At 42.0% G+C, this 18,004-nt stretch overlaps 1 protein-coding gene and 1 pseudogene across 2 annotated transcripts in view; both read left to right on the forward strand.

Moving 5' to 3' along the window:
* Positions 1-18,004, forward strand: part of LOC101398910 (class I histocompatibility antigen, Gogo-B*0103 alpha chain-like) — a 334,177-nt gene that overhangs the window by 133,079 nt on the left and 183,094 nt on the right. The gene's annotated exons all lie outside the window — the stretch shown is intronic.
* Positions 5,391-9,758, forward strand: LOC101399194 (saoe class I histocompatibility antigen, A alpha chain-like; annotated as a pseudogene). Its single transcript, XR_015553909.1, has 7 exons — positions 5,391-6,029; positions 6,260-6,535; positions 7,155-7,430; positions 7,553-7,672; positions 8,097-8,129; positions 8,269-8,316; positions 8,479-9,758. The product of XR_015553909.1 is annotated as a saoe class I histocompatibility antigen, A alpha chain-like (transcript).

Consider the following 18,004-nt stretch of genomic DNA (forward strand, 5'->3'; position numbering starts at 1 on the left):
ATTTTTTCGTGTGAACTCTGAGAAGTTTTTTTGAAATTTTTTTATCATTTCCTACTCTCCATTATTTCTGAAACTGGTGTTATTAACATGTTGGAATCCCCTGATTGATAGACTAATATTCTTACAGGTCTTCTCTCCTGCTTTGTATGACTTTTCCATCTGTGCTACTTAGTGGGAGTATGACTTTAATCTTCCAGTTCATCTGCAGAATTATTCATTTCTATGGTGATATTTTTAATTTCCAAGGGCACTTTCTTGTTCTATGATTGTATATAATTTATAAAGTTCTGTTTTTGTTTCATATGTCATATATCTTTACATCTATTACATATTATTGATAATAGTCATAGGGGACCTGTTAGGTCACCTGGGTATCTGCTTTCCTGACATCATGAACTTTTTCCTCACAGCACTTGGCTCAATAGTGATTTCATTTATCTTTGTCATTTCTGCTATATGTCCATCTCCCATGACAACTCAAGCTCCACGTCATCAGGGTCTTATTTTACTCTTCACTCTATCTCCAGAGTCTAGCTGATCCTGATCCACTGGAGGCCTCGAAATTCATGCTGGATGATGGACTTTACTGTGGTTTGGGCAGTTAATTCACACTGTCCCTTGGTGTCCTTCTGAGCTCTGAGCCTAGTCGCCTCCTGTCATAAAATGTTCTGTAACATTGAAACAGTTCATTTGCATGGAGTGCAGAGCCATCCTGCCACCAACATTGGACAGGGAACCAATGGAAGACGAGTCAACAAAGCTCTGAGAGAAAATCCCTGGGTTCAACCCTGGCTCCAGCACCTCCTAAACCTCTCTGAGTCTCCCTTTCCCTGTCTGTACAAAGGGATCACATGTTGGTGCCTCATGGGTTTGCTTTGAGAATTAAATTTGACCCTCTATGTAAACCACGGCATCATTGCCTGAGACATATTGAGTGTTCCTCTTTTCATAGCTGCCATCATTATACTCATTACATCACTTAGATAAGTTTCATTCATTGCTTTTATAAACCATAATTCAACAAGCATCCTTGAATACATATTTTTGAGAACATGCATGATTATCTTCTTAGAATAAATTCCTAAATAAGAAATTTCTACATCAAAATGTAAGCACAGGGGCCGACCCCGTGGCTTAGCAGTTAAGTGCGGGCGTTCCGCTACTGGCGGCCCAGGTTCAGATCTGGGTGTACACCGATGCACCGCTTGTCCGGCAATGCTGAGGCGGCGTCCCACATATAGCAACTAGCAGGATGTGCAACTATGACATACAGCTATCTACTGGAGCTTTGGGGAGAAAAAGGGGGGAAAAAAAAAGGAGGAGGATTGGCAACAGATGTTAGCTCTGGGCCGGTCTTCCTCAGCAAAAAGAGGAGGATTGGCATGGATGTTAGATCAGGGCTGATCTTCCTCAAAAAAAAAAAAAAGGTAAGCACATTTAAACTGTTGAGACATTCTTCAAAAGGGCCCTTTAGAGATTTGCTATCAGTTTTCAATAGCATCAATCTTTACAACAGTATATTTTCCCTACACTCTGGTAAATACTCTCATCATTTACTTTCATCTTTGCCAAGCTGATAGATTTTAATTTTAATTCTCATTTCTTATTCACTTTCTCATTTTTGTTTACATTTATTTATCACTAATATATTTGTTTGGCACTGTCATTTCTTCTTTTCCAAATTGTTTTCTAATACTCTTTATTTTTTTATTGAATTTCAGTTATTTTAAAATATTGAATTTAGAAAGAAGAAAAAGCAGCCCCAACATCGGGAACAGGTCTGACACTTACACTGAGGCCTCAGTGTTGTCAGAAGCTGGCCCGGTGCTCACCACTTGGCATGTCATTCTGTTGGACAGAAGTCACCTCACAGAACATCCACATCAAACAAGGACACTCTGAGACCATGACAAAGTGAGACAAAACAAGCCGACTACATCACTTTGTCTAAGCACACACAAAAACAAGGCACTATGCAACTCACAAAATACCAAACATCTCCCTGTGCTGGCTCATATGAGCGACCACTGCTTCTTTCCAATTACAGCTTTATCCTTGCTCTAGTCGGTCCTGTCTACTGACAAGATTTATTGAGATGCCCAGTCATAGAATTGCTCCCACTTCCTGACAACACCTAATCTAGAGTGAGCCCCTGCCTCCACTGACCCTCCCAAAAATCACCCAACCAAAGCTTAAATCTTATATATGTTCTAACACCTTCACACTAAGACACCCTGTGGTCCCCAGTGGTGTGTGTTCTGCCTCACAGCAACGAATAATAAACCCAGTTTGTTTGCCCACAGGTGTGCTCCTGGTGGCCTTTGGCTGAAGAACCCTGAGGCATGTTTTTACCCTTTTGTCTCTCAAAGATTTTTATGTGTCTTTGAGTTTGATTACAGGCATGTGTTTGTATCTTTGTGAGTGTGTGGTTGACATAGAGAAGTTTTATGTTTTTCTTTATGGTTTTTCATCTTTGGGTCATGCTTAGAGAATTCTTCATTCCACACTTGTAAAAATTTAATGTATATTTTCACCTAGGAGAGGGGTCCAAAGGCGAAGGGAAATAGAATTTTTTACTTTTGGGGAAAGTATGGGAGGAGCAATAGATAAAGAATTCTAAGGAGGTGGAATTCTAAAGTTTAAATCATCTCTAAAATTTTACAAGTATGCCCACAGGGCCTACAAGGTATTTAATATACGTTGTGTTCAATAAATGCTTTCTCTTGGGCTAAGTGAAGACTTATGTCCCTGCTTATGTTCACCAGGTTAATGAAAACAACACCAAGAGTCCCAATGTGATATATACAAGGATTAGCTCCAGTGATGGGCATTTTTGAACCCTTATGAACTTCAGGTGATAAATCATGTTTTGGTTGATGTCTGTACACTCTAGTTGTTAAAATACATATTAATTAGACTTCTTGGGCATGCTATATTTTAAGGATATGTCTAAGACCCACATGGACAAATCCATGACTTCTATATGAAAGTCACTTTACTGTACCTATGAATCACACAGTATCATTTTTGGGGGAGGGGACCAAAAACTAAGACTATTCTAAATATGCACTGTCCAATATGGTAGCTACTAGCCACATATGGATATTTAAATTTACAGTAAATAAAATTAAAAATTCAACTGCTCAACACAATAGCCACATTTCAAGCACTCAATAGCCACATGTAGCTACTGGCTACAACATTGGAAAGTGCAAATATAAAACAATTCCTTCATCACAGAACATTCTATTGGACAGTACTGCTCTTCATACTTTGTGGGCCTCATCAGATGCATTAGACCCATGTAAAATGAAAGGGCCAATATTATTTCTCTTAGAGATACATCAGATTTATGTCTGAGATATGAATATATATTCAGCTGGTGTATAACAAAACCAAAATATGTTATCAGTGGTTCTAGTGCCTTCAGGAACAAACTGTTCCCAGTTCCAAAGGGAAACACCTGTCCCTCCACCTCCTTTCTCAGACTGAGAACACTCTCTGGCATCAAATTTCCAGGTGGCAAGTTCTCTTCTAGAGGAGACCAGGGGCAATGCTCTAAGCTAAGTTTTGGGAGACAGGGATTCCAACTCAGGGAGAGGGATTCTGGGAAATGAAGAGGAGGCAAGGTGGGGACTAATTGGGAGACTCTCCCTGGTTTATTCAGAACAGCAGTTCTCAAAGTGTGGTCTGTGAAATCCTTGAAGTCACTGAGACCTTTCCACGGGATCCATAAGGTCAAACTATTTTGATAATATTACTAGACATCATTTGCCTTTTCACTATGTTGACATTTGCACTGAGGTACAACTTAGTAAAAATGGAGGCTGTGGTACCAAACTGCAACAGTAGTTATCTTCACCACCACTTACTTGGCAAGAAAAAAAGAAAAAAAAAACATATACTTTAAAACATCCTGATTGAAGCATTAAAAATTATTATCTTGACCAAATCATTATCCTTAAATCCACATTTTAAAAATATCTTACATGATGACGTGGGAAGTACACATAAAGCACTTCTGCTACATTCCCAAGTACTATGTCTCAAGGAAAATAATTTGTGTGACCTGCGCTAGCCTCTTTTCTATGGCATATCATTTTTACTTGAAAGAATGAATGAAAGAAACTATGATTATTTAGACTTGGTTAATTGGCACACACTTTGTCAAAATGAACATGAGCTTCTCCCTTAAAGAAAATCAACTGACAATTGACAACTGACAGTACTTATTGCCTTGATAAAACATAAGCTCTCAAGAGAAAATTTGAATTTTGGAAAACTTGTGTTCCACCAGGTAAGCTTGACAGCTTCCCAGTACTGACAAACTTTTCTGCTGAGGTCTGTGGTAATATTAACAAATGTGGTATTTTGATAATTTGTAGTAAAATGTATCAACATGGGAAGATCTCTATAACTTAGTGAAACATTGTATTACTTGAAAAAATCATATATTACTACAAAAACCATTCAATAGGCAAAATAGGTCTGTGGATTTTAATGTACCAGAATAGGAAATAGTCAATGATATTGTCTCAGGTTCCACTTTGCAAATAACCATTGAGAAACTACCACTTGTGTAGTTTTATTTTAGTATCAAAGTTGAATATTCACAATTATCTGAAAAAGTTAGTAAAAATAGTACTCCTTCATATTTGTGTGAGGCTGTATTTGTATTTTTTCATATACTTCAACCAAAATAACAGATTAAATGCAGAGAAAATATGAAAATCCAGTGGTCTTCTAATGAGACAGACGAAAAAGAGACTTGCAAAAACGTAAAATGTAAAAACATTCACTCTTCTCACTACCTTGTTTGTTTGGGGAAATAGTTATTTTTCATAAAAGCATTATTTCTGTCAACTTGCAACGGGTTATGAATATTATTCTAAACAAATTAATAAAACCTTTTAAAAACTTTTTTATTCCTAACATGGTAAATATTGACAGATATAACCAACATAAAATTATCCTTGGGGTCCTCTCTAATTAGTAAGACTATAGATTTCCTGAAACCAAAATACTTGAGAAGCGCTGACTCAAACAGTCCCTGCACCAGGCCTCAGAGAGACAGTGTGACAAAGAGCTCTCGGTGCAGGAGGAGAGGGGTCAGGGCAAAGTCTCAGGTCCCCAGGTGTGGCTCTCAGGGTCTGGGGCGGGGAAGCTCGGTGTTGGGGAGCCCTCATCGCCCTGAGTTTCACTTCTCCCTCTCACAACCTGTCAGGTCCTCCTGCCTGGAGACTCATGACGCGGCCCCGGTTCTCACTCCCATTGCGCGTCCGGTTTCTAGAGCAGCCAATCAGCGTCTCCTCGGTTCCCGGTTATAAAGTCTCCACTGACCCGCCGGGACTCAGCTTCTCCCCAGACCCCAAGGAAGAGAGAGGGTCATGATGCCCCCAATCTCCCTCCTGCTGCTCTCGGGGACCCTGGCCCTGACCGAGACCTGGGCGGGTGAGCGCGGGGTCGGGAGGAAACGGCCTCTGCGGGCGGTGGCGCGAGGGGACCGCACGGCGGGGGCGCAGGATCCCCCAGGGAAGGCGCGTCTCCGCGGACACCTGCCCAGACCCCCTGCCCCTCCTCGGCCCCGCCCCGACCCTTCCTTTCTCCTGCCCCCTCCTGTCACCCACTCGGGTCTCCCACTGCCTCTTTTCCGTCTCACGACCCACGCGTCCCGTCCCCCCTCCCGGCCCCATCACTCTGGGACCCGGGACCCGCGCCGGGAGGAGGGTCGGGCCGGGTCTCAGCCCCTCCCCGCCCCCAGGCTCCCACTCCCTGAGGCATTTCTACCGCCGTGTCCCGGCCCGGCCGCGGGGAGCCCCGCTTCATCGCCGTCGGCTACGTGGACGACACGCAGTTCGTGCGGTTCGACAGCGACGCCGCGAGTCCGAGGATGGAGCCGCGGGCGCCGTGGATGGAGCAGGAGGGGGCGCAGTATTGGGAGGAAGAGACGCGGAAGGCCAAGGACCACGCACAGGGTTTCCGAGACAATTTGAGTATCCTGCGCGGCTACTACAACCAGAGCGAGGCTGGTGAGCGACACGGCCCGAGTCCAGGTCACGACCCCCCACGGAAGGGCCGGGGTCTCCCCGAGTCTCGGCGTCTGAGATTCACCCCGAGGCTGAGGGACCCGCCCGGCCCCCCGACCCGGGAGAGACGGCGGGGATTTTTCAGTTTAGGTTTAATCACTGGGGATCCCGTTGGGTAGGGTTGGATCGAGGGCGGGGCCGAGTGGGCGGGGCTGACCGCGGGGCGGGGTCAGGGTCTCACACCCTCCAGAAGGTGTCTGGCTGCCACTTGGGGCCCGACGGGCGCCTCCTCCTCGGGTATAAACAGTTCGCCTACGACGGCGCCGATTACATCGCCCTGAACGAGGACCTGCGCTCCTGGACCGCGGCGGACACGGCGGCTCAGATCACCCGGCGCAAGTGGGAGGCGGCCGGTGAGGCGGAGCAGAGGAGGAACTACCTGGAGGGCACCTGCGTGGAGTGGCTCCTCAGATACCTGGAGAACGGGAAGGAGACGCTGCAGCGCGCAGGTACGAGGGGCTGCGGGGCTTCCAGATCTCCCCTCGGGCTGGGGCTGGCATCCCACAGAGAGGGGAGGGAAACGGGATCAGTGTCAGAATCCCGCCCCTCGGGAGAGGGAGGAATCCACCCAGGTTTTCCTATTCTGTACTAATGACTTGCGCAGAGGGCCCACCCTTCTCTAAAGGACAGTTAAGGAGTACAGTTTCTTAAAGAATAGGAGGGGACACCATCCCTGAAATCTCTTATGGTTGGTTCCCTTTGACCCTGGCAGCCATCTTGTGAACCATGACTTCCTCTCTCAAGGCCTTGTTCTCGGCCTGAGAACATCTTTGCGGGTCTGACTCCAGCTTTTCTGAGTCATTCACCCTCCACCAGGTCAGGACCAGAGTCTGTGTTCTCCTCTTTAGAGACCTGGAGCTTCCTACCCTGGGCTTTCACCCTGATTCTAGAACTTTCCAAGAAATAAGAGATTGTACTAGATCCCCAAATCCAGGCTGATGTCTGAGTTGTGTGCTTCCTCCTGCTAAACCAATTGTCCTGTCCATTCTCAGGATGATCATATGAGAGCTCCTTTAGTGGCCCATGGAGGTAACCAAAAGTGTGAAATTTCTGATTCTTCCTCCTCAGAACCCCCAAAGAGTCATGTGACCCACCACTCCATATCTGACCATGAGGTCACCTTGAGGTGCTGGGCCCTGGGCTTCTACCCTGCAGAGATCACCCTGACCTGGCAGCGTGATGGGGAGGACCTGACCCAGGACATGGAGTTTGTGGAGACCAGGCCTGCAGGGGACAGGACCTTCCAGAAGTGGGCAGCTGTGGTGGTACCTTCTGGAGAGGAGCAGAGATACACATGCCATGTGCAGCACGAGGGGCTGCCTGAGCCGGTCACCCTGAGATGGGGTGAGGAGGGAGATGGGAGAGTTGCCTCTTCTCAGGGAAAACCGAAGCCCTTTTGGACACCTTCAGCAAGGTCAGGACGTGAGCCTGAGGTCAGAGTCCCTCACCTTCCCTTCCCTTCCTAGAGCCGCCTCCTCAGCCTACCATCCCCACCGTGGGCATCATTGTTGGCCTGGTTCTCCTTGGGGCTTTGGTCACTGGAGCTGTGGTGGCTGGAGCTGTGATGTGGAGGAAGAAGCACCCAGGTAGGGAAGGGATGTGGTCTGAGTTTTCTTGTCCCACTGGGGGGTTTCAAGCCCAGGTAGAAGTTTGTCCTGCCTCATTAATGGGAAGTCCCATCCACACACACATGTACTCACCACTCTGGAGCTGGTTGCTAACACTCTATTGTAAAGCCCTTGTGAAAATGAAAAGACAGATTTTTTTCACCTTGATAATTCTGGTGCTGGGGACCTGATTCCCAGGAGTCAAAATTACAGGGGAAAATCCCTGCTGAGGACAGAGCTCCAGGAGGGCAGTTGGTCCGGTTCCCATATGTCTCCTTTTTTCATGTTTCCCCATCCTGCCCTGGGTCTTCAGTCAGATTTCTGGAAACTTCCCTATAGTTCAGGACTAGGGGTTTCCCCTAGTATCTCATGATCCAGCCTTCTCTCTGTTATCTTCCCACAGGTGAAAAAAGAGGGAGTTATGCTCAGGCTACAAGTAAGTTTGAGTGGAGGTTGATCCTGAGATCCTTGTGATAGTGTAGGCGGAGCCATGGGGGAGCTCACCCACCCCATAGTTCCTCCTTTAGTCTCATCTCCTATGGGCTCTGACCACGTCCTGTTTTGTTCTACCCCAGGCAGCGACAGTGCCCAGGGCTCTGATGCATCTCTCGTGGATCCTAAAGGTGAGACAATGGAGGCCCAAAGTGGGAGGGGTGTTGAGGAGAGGGGACATGACTGGATTATGGAAATTCTTTGATTGGGACATGTTGAGAATGCGGTGGGCTTGAGGATGTCAACACTTATGTGACTGACCTGAATTTGTTCATGAGTTTTTTCTTTCACAGTCTGAGACAGCTGCCTTGTGGGAGACTGAGTGATGCAAGGTTTATTCACACCTCTTGTGACATAAGAATCCTTGACTGCTCTTTCTGCAACTGGCATCAGAATGTGTAAGTGTTCCTATTAGCATAATGTGAGAAGATGGAGAGACTAGCCCACCGCCTGTCCACCATGACTCCCTCCCTTCACTGACCTGTGTTCTTTCCCTGATTGACCTTCCTGTTCCAGCAGAGGTGCAGCTGGGCCATCTCCATCCCTGTCTTTACTTCATGTTGCACTGAGTAGTAATGATTTGCTTCCTTATTGAAAATATGAAGCCAGATATGAATTTGTTTTTTCTAATTCTTGTCTAAGAGATTGATGTGTGAATTAAAGGAGAAGATTCCTAAAGAGAGATAATAAATGGAAACACTGAGAACCTTTCAGAATTCGTGTGCTTGCTCTGCTCAGTCTGTTGCAGGTGGGGGCAGGAGAAGGTTGTGAACAGCCGAGTGTGGACGGGGCCTGTGCCCAGTTGATGTTCAGTGCATCGTGCGCTTTGATGTGGTCACTCCTTGGCTGGGTCATGTCTCTGCTCCTTTGTTCTCCTCCCCTCTATAGAACCTTGTTCCACCAGGACCTGTGATTACAGGGACTTGGATATCACCTGGGCCTTGTCATGTCTTCAGGACCATGGGCAGCGAGGGCTTCATGTGGCCAGGTCAGCATAGGCTCAGGCCTGGGTCAGGCCCTCCACTCCCATCTTTTATGTGTTTATATTTTGTTTCTTTGGGGTTTTTTGTAGATCATGCCTGTTTATTTTCATGTTTCAACTTCCGCTCTCATTCTCCTCTGGGTGTCCCCCATCTGTGACAGCAGCAGGAGTCGTTTGGCCTGTCATTGTCCCCACAAGTCCCAGGGGGTCCCTGCACACAGGAGAGTATGTGATATCGAGAGATGAATTTTTGGACTCATCCAGCTCTTGCCCTCCTTCTAGGGCTGTTTCCTGGATTGTTCTTTCCATCTTTTCCTCCTTTTTAAAGAACCAGATTCTAGAATTATTAGAGAGGAAAGATTCGATAGTTTCTCATCTTAAATAAATTCCTGTTGGGTTTCTGTCTGCTCTGCAGCCTGCCCCCTATCTCTGCCCTCAGCTCTAGTCATCCTAGTGCTGGCTCAGAGCCAAACTCATGGATTTATAAAGTTGAGTCTACTTTAGATTCACAGTTGGTTGGAAAATAAGACTCATTAGCCTAGGACTGTGCTTTCTGAAGTGAGAAATATAATTGCTTGCGTCTGTAGTGTGCAGGAGGGTGGCTGTGGGAGGGAGGGAGGAGACAAAAGTGTAAGTGGCATTGATGTCAGTGTGAGTGGACGTTGTGCTGTAGCTGCCACAAAACAGCATGTGACCAGAGGTTACATTAATAAAGATACTGTCTCCAAAATAGGGAGGTACTTTACACTGATCATTCATTCAACAGAGAATTGTTATTTGCCAGATATATGACAAGCTAATTTTGCATCTAGGAAACCTCAGTGAACTAAAAACAAGCAAAAATTGCCAGCCTTATGGAGCATGTGTTCTCGTGGTGAGGGGCAGACTGTACGCTATAAGCATAGTAAATAAGGGAAGTGTTTATGTTAGAAGTTGTGTTTTCAGGAAGGTGACCCAGGGTATAAGTGTGTGGGGACAGGGAAGATGGCTGTTTTACTAGGGTGGTCAGTGAGGGCCTCATTGGGAAGGTGACCTTGAGTAAAGACTTGAAGGACATGAAGGAATTGTCCATGAGGATGTCTGGGGGAAGTTGTATCCAGGGATGGGAACCTCCAGTGCAAATGCACTAGGGCAGGAGCGTGTGTGTTAAAGAAAGATAAGGGGACCAGTGTGGCTGGAGCGGAGAGTAATTGAGATGAGAGATGAGGTCTCACCCAGGTATGTAAGCCTTGAGGATATTGGAAGGTTTTGACTTTTCTCTAAGTAAGGTGTGGAGTTGCGAGACGGTTTTGAACAAAAGATCAATCTAGTGTGACTTCTCTTTAGAAGCATCAGTCTGCTGCTGTGCAGAATCAAGAGTTGAAGAGCGAGCAGCCAGTAGAGAAAACTGTAGGAAACTAGTGCCGTGTTCTAGGCTAGAGATGTTGCTTGCTTTGTCTGGGGTGTGAGCAGGGTAAATAATAGGAAGTGATTGGATTCTGGATATATTTTGAAGATGGGCTTTATGGATTAAATCTGGGTTATGAGAAAGAGGAATCAAAGAGGACACCCCAAATTTCAGACTGTGCAAGTAGAAATGTGGAGTGCCTTCAGTGAAAATGGAGAGGATTCTAGAAGAAACATTTGAGGAGACAGCATCATAGACATCCAATTAATAAAGTTGAAACAGAGAGACATCTATGAGATGCAAGTGAGGTTAGTTTTAGCAGTTGGATATGTGAGTCTAGAATTTAGGAGAAATGTCTTAACTGGAGAAATCTATTTGGGACAATACAAACACTATATAAATGATATTTAAAGCCTTCAGAACGGATGAAGTCACCAAGGAAGTGATGACTATAGAAGAGAAAGGAACAAAGACTGAATCCTGGACCTTACAGTGCTAGGTGATCTGATCAGACCACACTCCCAGAGCCAACTGCACAGTTCTGAAACCTCATCTGGAAGCCATGAAGACCAGTGAGTCCCAAACTTTTGTGTGCACAGGAATCCCTTGGACATCTCATTAAGATATAGACAGTCTAGGATAGAGTGTGAGAATCTGCATTTATAACCAGTTTGGTGCTGATGCTGCTGGTCTTTAGGTCACACATTTAGTAGCACGAACGTAGACCTGGATTCTCACATGGCTGTGCATCAGCCTCAGGGGTAGGGCTTGTTAAATAAGTGATTCTTGGGCTCTGTGCCTAATATTCTGAGATACTAGATCTGGGGAGAGGCTGGTGTATTTTGTAAGAAGCCCACAAGCAATCCTGGTGCTCAGCCAGATTGGGAACCACTAATGCTAGTGATCAGAGGAGTGTTCAGGGTAGTAAAGGGTCTTAAATCCATGTTTCTTTTTTCCTAGGAAAAAATGACAAGACATACACTGAGAGATAATACATTGTGTGTGGGATCAGAATTGGCCACCCCAAAATGTATCTTTTTACCTTGATTACTTTTTAAGAACAAAAGACTCTGAAAGAAAATTTGACCTTTCCTCTAACTGCCTAAAAGAATTTAAGATAGAAAGTCTGTTCCTTGAAGGAGCTAATACCATAGGAAGGAGCTCATACCATAACATAACTATAGTGTAGTGTAAAATGTGTGTTTCAGGTCACATTGTCTATAGATGGCCCAGCAAAAACTTGTTTAACAAACATTTGCATTTCCATTTCCTTGTAAATTGTCTTCCTGCCCTCTGAAGTCCCAAATCACTACCCCCAAGATCCTCATTTGTCGTTAGCTGAAGATGATATTTAAGGTGGTGACTTTGGCCATTCTGGTTAGTTACTCAGGTTTCCTGGGTTTCTCCCATGTATACATGTTATAAACTTTGTTTGATTTTCTCCTGTTATTCTGTCTCACGTCAATTAAATTCTTGGACCAGCCGGAAGGACCTAGAGGGTAGAGAAATTTTCTTCCTCCTGATACGGGCTCAACACAAGGTTGATATAAGGGAAGCCATGTTGTGTAAAAGAAACTATATTGTAACTTTGAATAACCTATGATTAACTAACCCAGCTGGATATGTACCTTCCAGGAGATATACATGCTCTGTAGATTTTATGGCCCCTGCTTGTGCATGTACCTCCCAGCTGCAATAAGTCAATAACATTGTTCTTTTGAGTTCCTTAGGAATGTGATGACTCCTGGACAGAGTCTATGCTGATAGCCATCATCAATGACAACTGAAAGATCTGGTGTAGTGACTCCCAGTCTGTAACACCAGAGGGTCAACGTTCCTAACCCCTCCCTTATAACCCATTGGCCTATATAACTGCTTCAAGATTCTGTGCCCCCCTTAAGATAATTCCTTGGGACCCTAGTCCCCTATCTTCTGATTCACTAGTTTATTGTCTAATAAATGCCCTTTCTCTGCCACCATCTTGCCTCTTGATGATAGGCTTTTGTCTTGTGGCAAGCAGATTATGCCCTTCACGTGGTAACACTCCCCTACAGTTGGGTGAGTCCAGGTGGAAGATTTTGGAAATGGTTATCAACTCAGCAAAAGAAAATCTCTGAGTTGCTAAGAGAGTTCTTAAGTGTTCTCACCACAAAAAAGAAATGGTAATTATGTGACATGATGCAGGTGTTAGTTAGCTAACTCTATGGTGTTAATTATTTTGCAATATATAAGTGTATCAAATTAACAGTTTGTACACCTCTAATGTACACAATGTTCTATGTCTATTACATCTCAATTCAGCTGGAAAAAAATTTCTGAATTCTTGCTCTCTGAAACTATTTTGTACATGGATTTCTCACCCACTTATTGATGTGAACAATGGATTCCAAATTGTTCTAAGTTAACCTATGTTAACCTAAGTTAATATAGATAGATAAATAGAAAGAGAGAAAGTATTAGGGCCTCAGATCCCACGTAGGAACTACTGCTGCTGCTGCTGGGCACAGATGCCACTGCTCATACCACGGACGCTCCTGATGCTGGGCACTGGACCCTGCAGCTAGGACTGCTGTCTCTGCTGCTCCTGGCAAGTGGGTGACATACTGCCACTCACACCACCTGTGCCCAAGTGCATTTTGTACAGCCTATCTGTCACCTGTCTGTCATCATGTCCTGAGTCAGACTCCAGCATGTGGTCACCTGACTGGTGGAGCCTCATGACATGTCCAACTGCAAGAATGTTTGGGAAAGTGGGTTTCCTTCTTTTATGAAGGAAGGTGGTCTCTGCCTCCTACCAAGACTCTTTAAGTGTGGAATTCCCCTAACATGGGAAGAGGGTACAGGTTCGAAGGGTGGAGGTTGGGGATGAGAGATGGAAAAAGAACAACAAATTTCATTTTTGGAGCAGTGATCTGAGACCAGAACTTTATCTGGTAAATTGTAGGCACTTGAGTTTGGTTAGATGAATGAGTGACTAATAAATTACATCTTTCAACTTATTCCCTTGACAGTCTCTTATGGGATCCAGCTTTCTTCTACTTTTTTATATTCACAAATAAGTGGAATGGCATTGTGGGATGATGAAGTGATTACTTTTCCCTGTTTTTGTCTGGTCACTAGGATTAAAAAACCAAGATCTATAAGACTTGAGAGGATCCATATATATACACTGACATTTTATATTAACTTTTATATTTCTTTGTATATGCACATATTTCCTGGGAGGGTATCCATAACATTTATCAGTATTTTTGTGACTCCAACAAAAGTCTAAAAAACTATCCTCGTTAAGACACTGTGCTACTCAGTCTGGTCCATGAAGAGCTAATAATCAAACTGTTTTAGCAGATCCAATGACATAATATAAATGTTCAGTCTTGGAATAGATAAGGTAGAGGTTTTCTTGCTTATACTCACTTTCAATTTCTGTACCTATCTTATTGTGGGCTGATAACAAACACCTCATAGGCCAGCACTGGTTCACAGACCACACTAAGTGGCATTGGTTTAGGTGAACTTCTATGCACCTAAAATGTTGCCAGATAAATAGCAGGAATGAAAAAATAGTTAATGAGGATTTCATTTCCAGTAGTATGGTAGGCAAGGTTTTAGGGCTGCCTCTTGCACTAAAAACAACTAAAAATAATCAATAAAATATTCAAATGTTTAGTAGAACAATCAAGAGTAATCAAGAATAATCATTCAGGCCAATATATAAAAATGTGGGCAAATAATTCAAAGAGAAAAGTTGTTTTTATTCTTAGGGCGTTTGCCAAATCTGGAGAAATCTTAGCTTTGGTTTTCTCAGGCTCATGAGCTGCAATAGACAGGACATGACACCCAGAGCTTATTCATGTGGGGAGCATAAGAGACATCCCCTCCCTGAAAATCTGGAGAAACAATGTTCCTGTCCTCAGAGTAAGGGTGAAACAAAACAAAGTCTGCTTCATCCCCTAATACAAGAGTATTCCTAGGAAATTTGCCTTTGAGCAGGCAAAAATAAAAAGGAGCAAACTGTTTCTGAGAATTTGCAACCATGAGCTAGCCCTCTGTGATCTGTAGTCCAAATTTGCTTTGTAATTTTGGGCCAAAATAATTTCATGCCATAAATTTAGTTTATAATTGTCCTGGACTGATGATGACCCAAAAATTGGAAGAATGAAACAAATACTCTATGGAAATCTATGTTTAAACTAGATGTTAAAGAACCTATATAAATACTTACATAAGGAAAAAGAGCAGCTCATAGCAAGAAATGTAGAAGTACAAGTGGAAAAAAGACTATGATTGATTAAGAAGCAGTAGAAACAAAGGATAGTATAAAAAGGCTCATAAACTTCAATATTGAAATTATTAGACATAGAATATAATATAACCAGGATATGATATAAACCTACAAATATATATTATATATATGATATGAAGAAAAAATGAAAAATTGAAGATAATTGCAGCAAAAAATGACAAAATTAAAAATTGCTGCAGAACATAGGAAACTAAATATAACCAATCTGATTTTCAAAAGAACCAAATAAGTTCTTAAAAATTAAAATTAAAGCAATTTGAATTAAAAACTCAGTTCATGGACTTTCAGCACAAAACGAAAGTCCATGAACTGAGTTTTTAATTCGAAATAAAAAATTAAATTAAATTAATTAAAATTAAATTAAAACTGGTAAAGAGACCAGATTTACTCTCCTGTCTTAAACAACTACATATTCAGATAAACATATGAAAGAATGATATTCAGACCTTGGACAACAGGCAGCACAAGGATTGTGATCCCTAAGAGAAGAAAAACAAAAGAGATGAGGCCCAGCCTCCTTCCTGGAGGGAGTTTCCAAGACACAGTGCAGGGAAGAGGAGCCTAACAGAGCCCAGCAGACTCACTGAGTTGAGGGGCCACAGTGTGAATTGGAGAGGCCAGGACAGCCAATCGAAGGTGAAGGCTCATAGAGAAGAGAGCTGAACAGAAAAAGCACTGGAAGTCTGCAGAGGGTTCCCCTCACATCTTGAGCTCATCAGTGCATGCGTGTAAAGAAACTATCCAAGGACAGAGAAAGAATAATCCAAAAAGACTATGGGGAACAGTACCTAGTGCTCCACAGGACTGGGAGTAGTGCCTGTTCCCACCAGGCAGACTGGAAAACCTTATAATTTGCTAAGCATTAGGTATAATATTCAGAAGGGTCTTGTTTAAGTAGTTGGGAATAATTTGCCCTAACCTAAATATTGTCCTATTTCACCTAACATATTAAAAGCAAGACCCAAAAGGATCAAACAACTTCCAAATAACTTAATGTGGTCCAGACACAAAAGCTGAAGAATATTTGTGGAATGTATAAATATCTAGCACCTAATAAGGTAAAATCATAATGTCTGGCATAAAATAAAAAATAACTGGGCATGCAAAGAAAACAAGAAAATATAACCCATAAGGAAGAGAAAAGTAATCAATTTAAAGCATTAGCAGTAAATGACCCTAAAACAGTTATTGCAAATGTGTTCCTTATGTTCAAAAAGTTACATAAGAGACATGAAAGTGTATAAAAGACCAAAATCAAACTTCTAGAGATGAAAATGTCTGAGTTGAAAAATACACTGAATGTGAGATGGAATTAATGGTAGATTTGAAATTGCAGAAGAAAGATCATTGACGTTGAAAACGTAGCAATACAAGCTCTCCAAAATTATATAAAGTAATAATTATCACAACATATTATTGGGTCTGTAACATATTTTGATATGATTTGTATGACAAAACAGCCCCAAAAGGAAGAAGTAGAAATAGAGCTATAGAGAGTTGTGTTTCTATTTCACACCAAAATTGAGCTAATATAAATCTGAAGTGGATTTTGATAAATTAAGATAAGCATATGGCAAACTCTAGAGTAACTAGTAAGAAAATAACTCAAAACTGTAGTGAAAAATTTCTAAATAATTAAAATATTACGGTAGAAAATATCCACTTAATGAAAAAAAATCAGTAAAAGAGGAATAGAGAGGTGGAAAAGACATGAGACACATAGAAAACAAAAAGTAAAATAGCATCATAAATCCACTGTATTAACATTAACATTGAATATAAATGGATTAAAAAAGTCAAAGCACAGATTGTAGACTGAAAACAAAACATGTTAGACTGAAAACAAAACAAGATACAACTATGCTGTCTACAGTAGACACACCTGAGATTCAATTACAAATAAATTAAAATTAATAGGATGGAAAAGATATCTCAGAAAAATGGCAACCATAAGGAAGCTGGAGTAGCTACACTGATATCAGACAAAAGAGACTTTTTATAAAATGTTAGTAAGATAAACAGGGACATTTTATAGTGATAAAAGGGTCAATCCATCAGAAAGATAAAACAATTATAAATGTATATGCACCTAATGACTGAGCACCAAATACATGAAAACAAAATTGACAGAAATTAAGAGAGAAATAGACAATACGACAATAATAGAGACTTCAATATGCCACTTTCAATAATGGATAGAACAACTATGCAGACAATAAACAAAGAAAAAGAAGACTTTAGCAATACTATAAAACAACAGTATCAACCTAACACACATTTATGGAACACTTCAATGAACCACAGCAAAATATACATTCTTTTCAAATGCACAGGGAGCATTCCTCAGGGTAAACCATAAGCTAGGTCATAAAACAAACTTTAATAAATTTAAAAGGATAGAAAGTATACAAAATATGTCTTTTATCACAGTGGCATGAAATGAGAAATCAACCCATAACTAAAAGAAGTTTGGGAAACTCACAAACGTGGAAATCAAATAACACACTTCTACATAACCAATGCATCAAAGAAGATATCAAAATGAAAATTAGGAAATACTTTGAAATTAATGAAAATGAAGACACAGCATGCCAAAATTTATGAGAGGCTAGTAAAATAGTACATAGTGGGAAATTTATAGCTGTAATGCCTACATTAAAAAAGAAGCATCTCAATTCAATTACCTAACCTTCCACTTTAAGTCAAAGATAAAAAAGGAGCAAACGAAACCAAAAGCAAGCAGAAGGAAGGAAAAAGTAAAGATTAGAGTGAAAATTTAATAGACAAAAGAGAATAAAGAAACAATACATAAAATTCACTAAATCATATTTGGTCCTTTGAAAATCAACAAAACTGACAAATCTTCATCTAGAATCACTAAAAAAAAAGAGAGAGAGAAAGAGAAAGAAGACTCAAATTACTAGGATCAGCAGTGAAAGAGAGGACATTATGACTGACCATACAGAAATGAAAATAATTATCAAAAAATACTATGAACAATTATATCCCAAAGATAACTTAGATAAAATAGACAAATTCATAGAAAGATACAAACTACTAAAGCCAATTCAAGAAGTAGACAATCTGAATATACCTATAACAAGTCAGAAGATTGAATCAGTTATCCAAAATTACAAAAAAAAC

The sequence above is a fragment of the Ceratotherium simum genome, chromosome 13 (assembly GCF_057802395.1).
Source record: "Ceratotherium simum simum isolate JZ-2026a chromosome 13, ASM5780239v1, whole genome shotgun sequence".
Classification (NCBI taxonomy): Eukaryota; Metazoa; Chordata; class Mammalia; order Perissodactyla; family Rhinocerotidae; genus Ceratotherium; species Ceratotherium simum.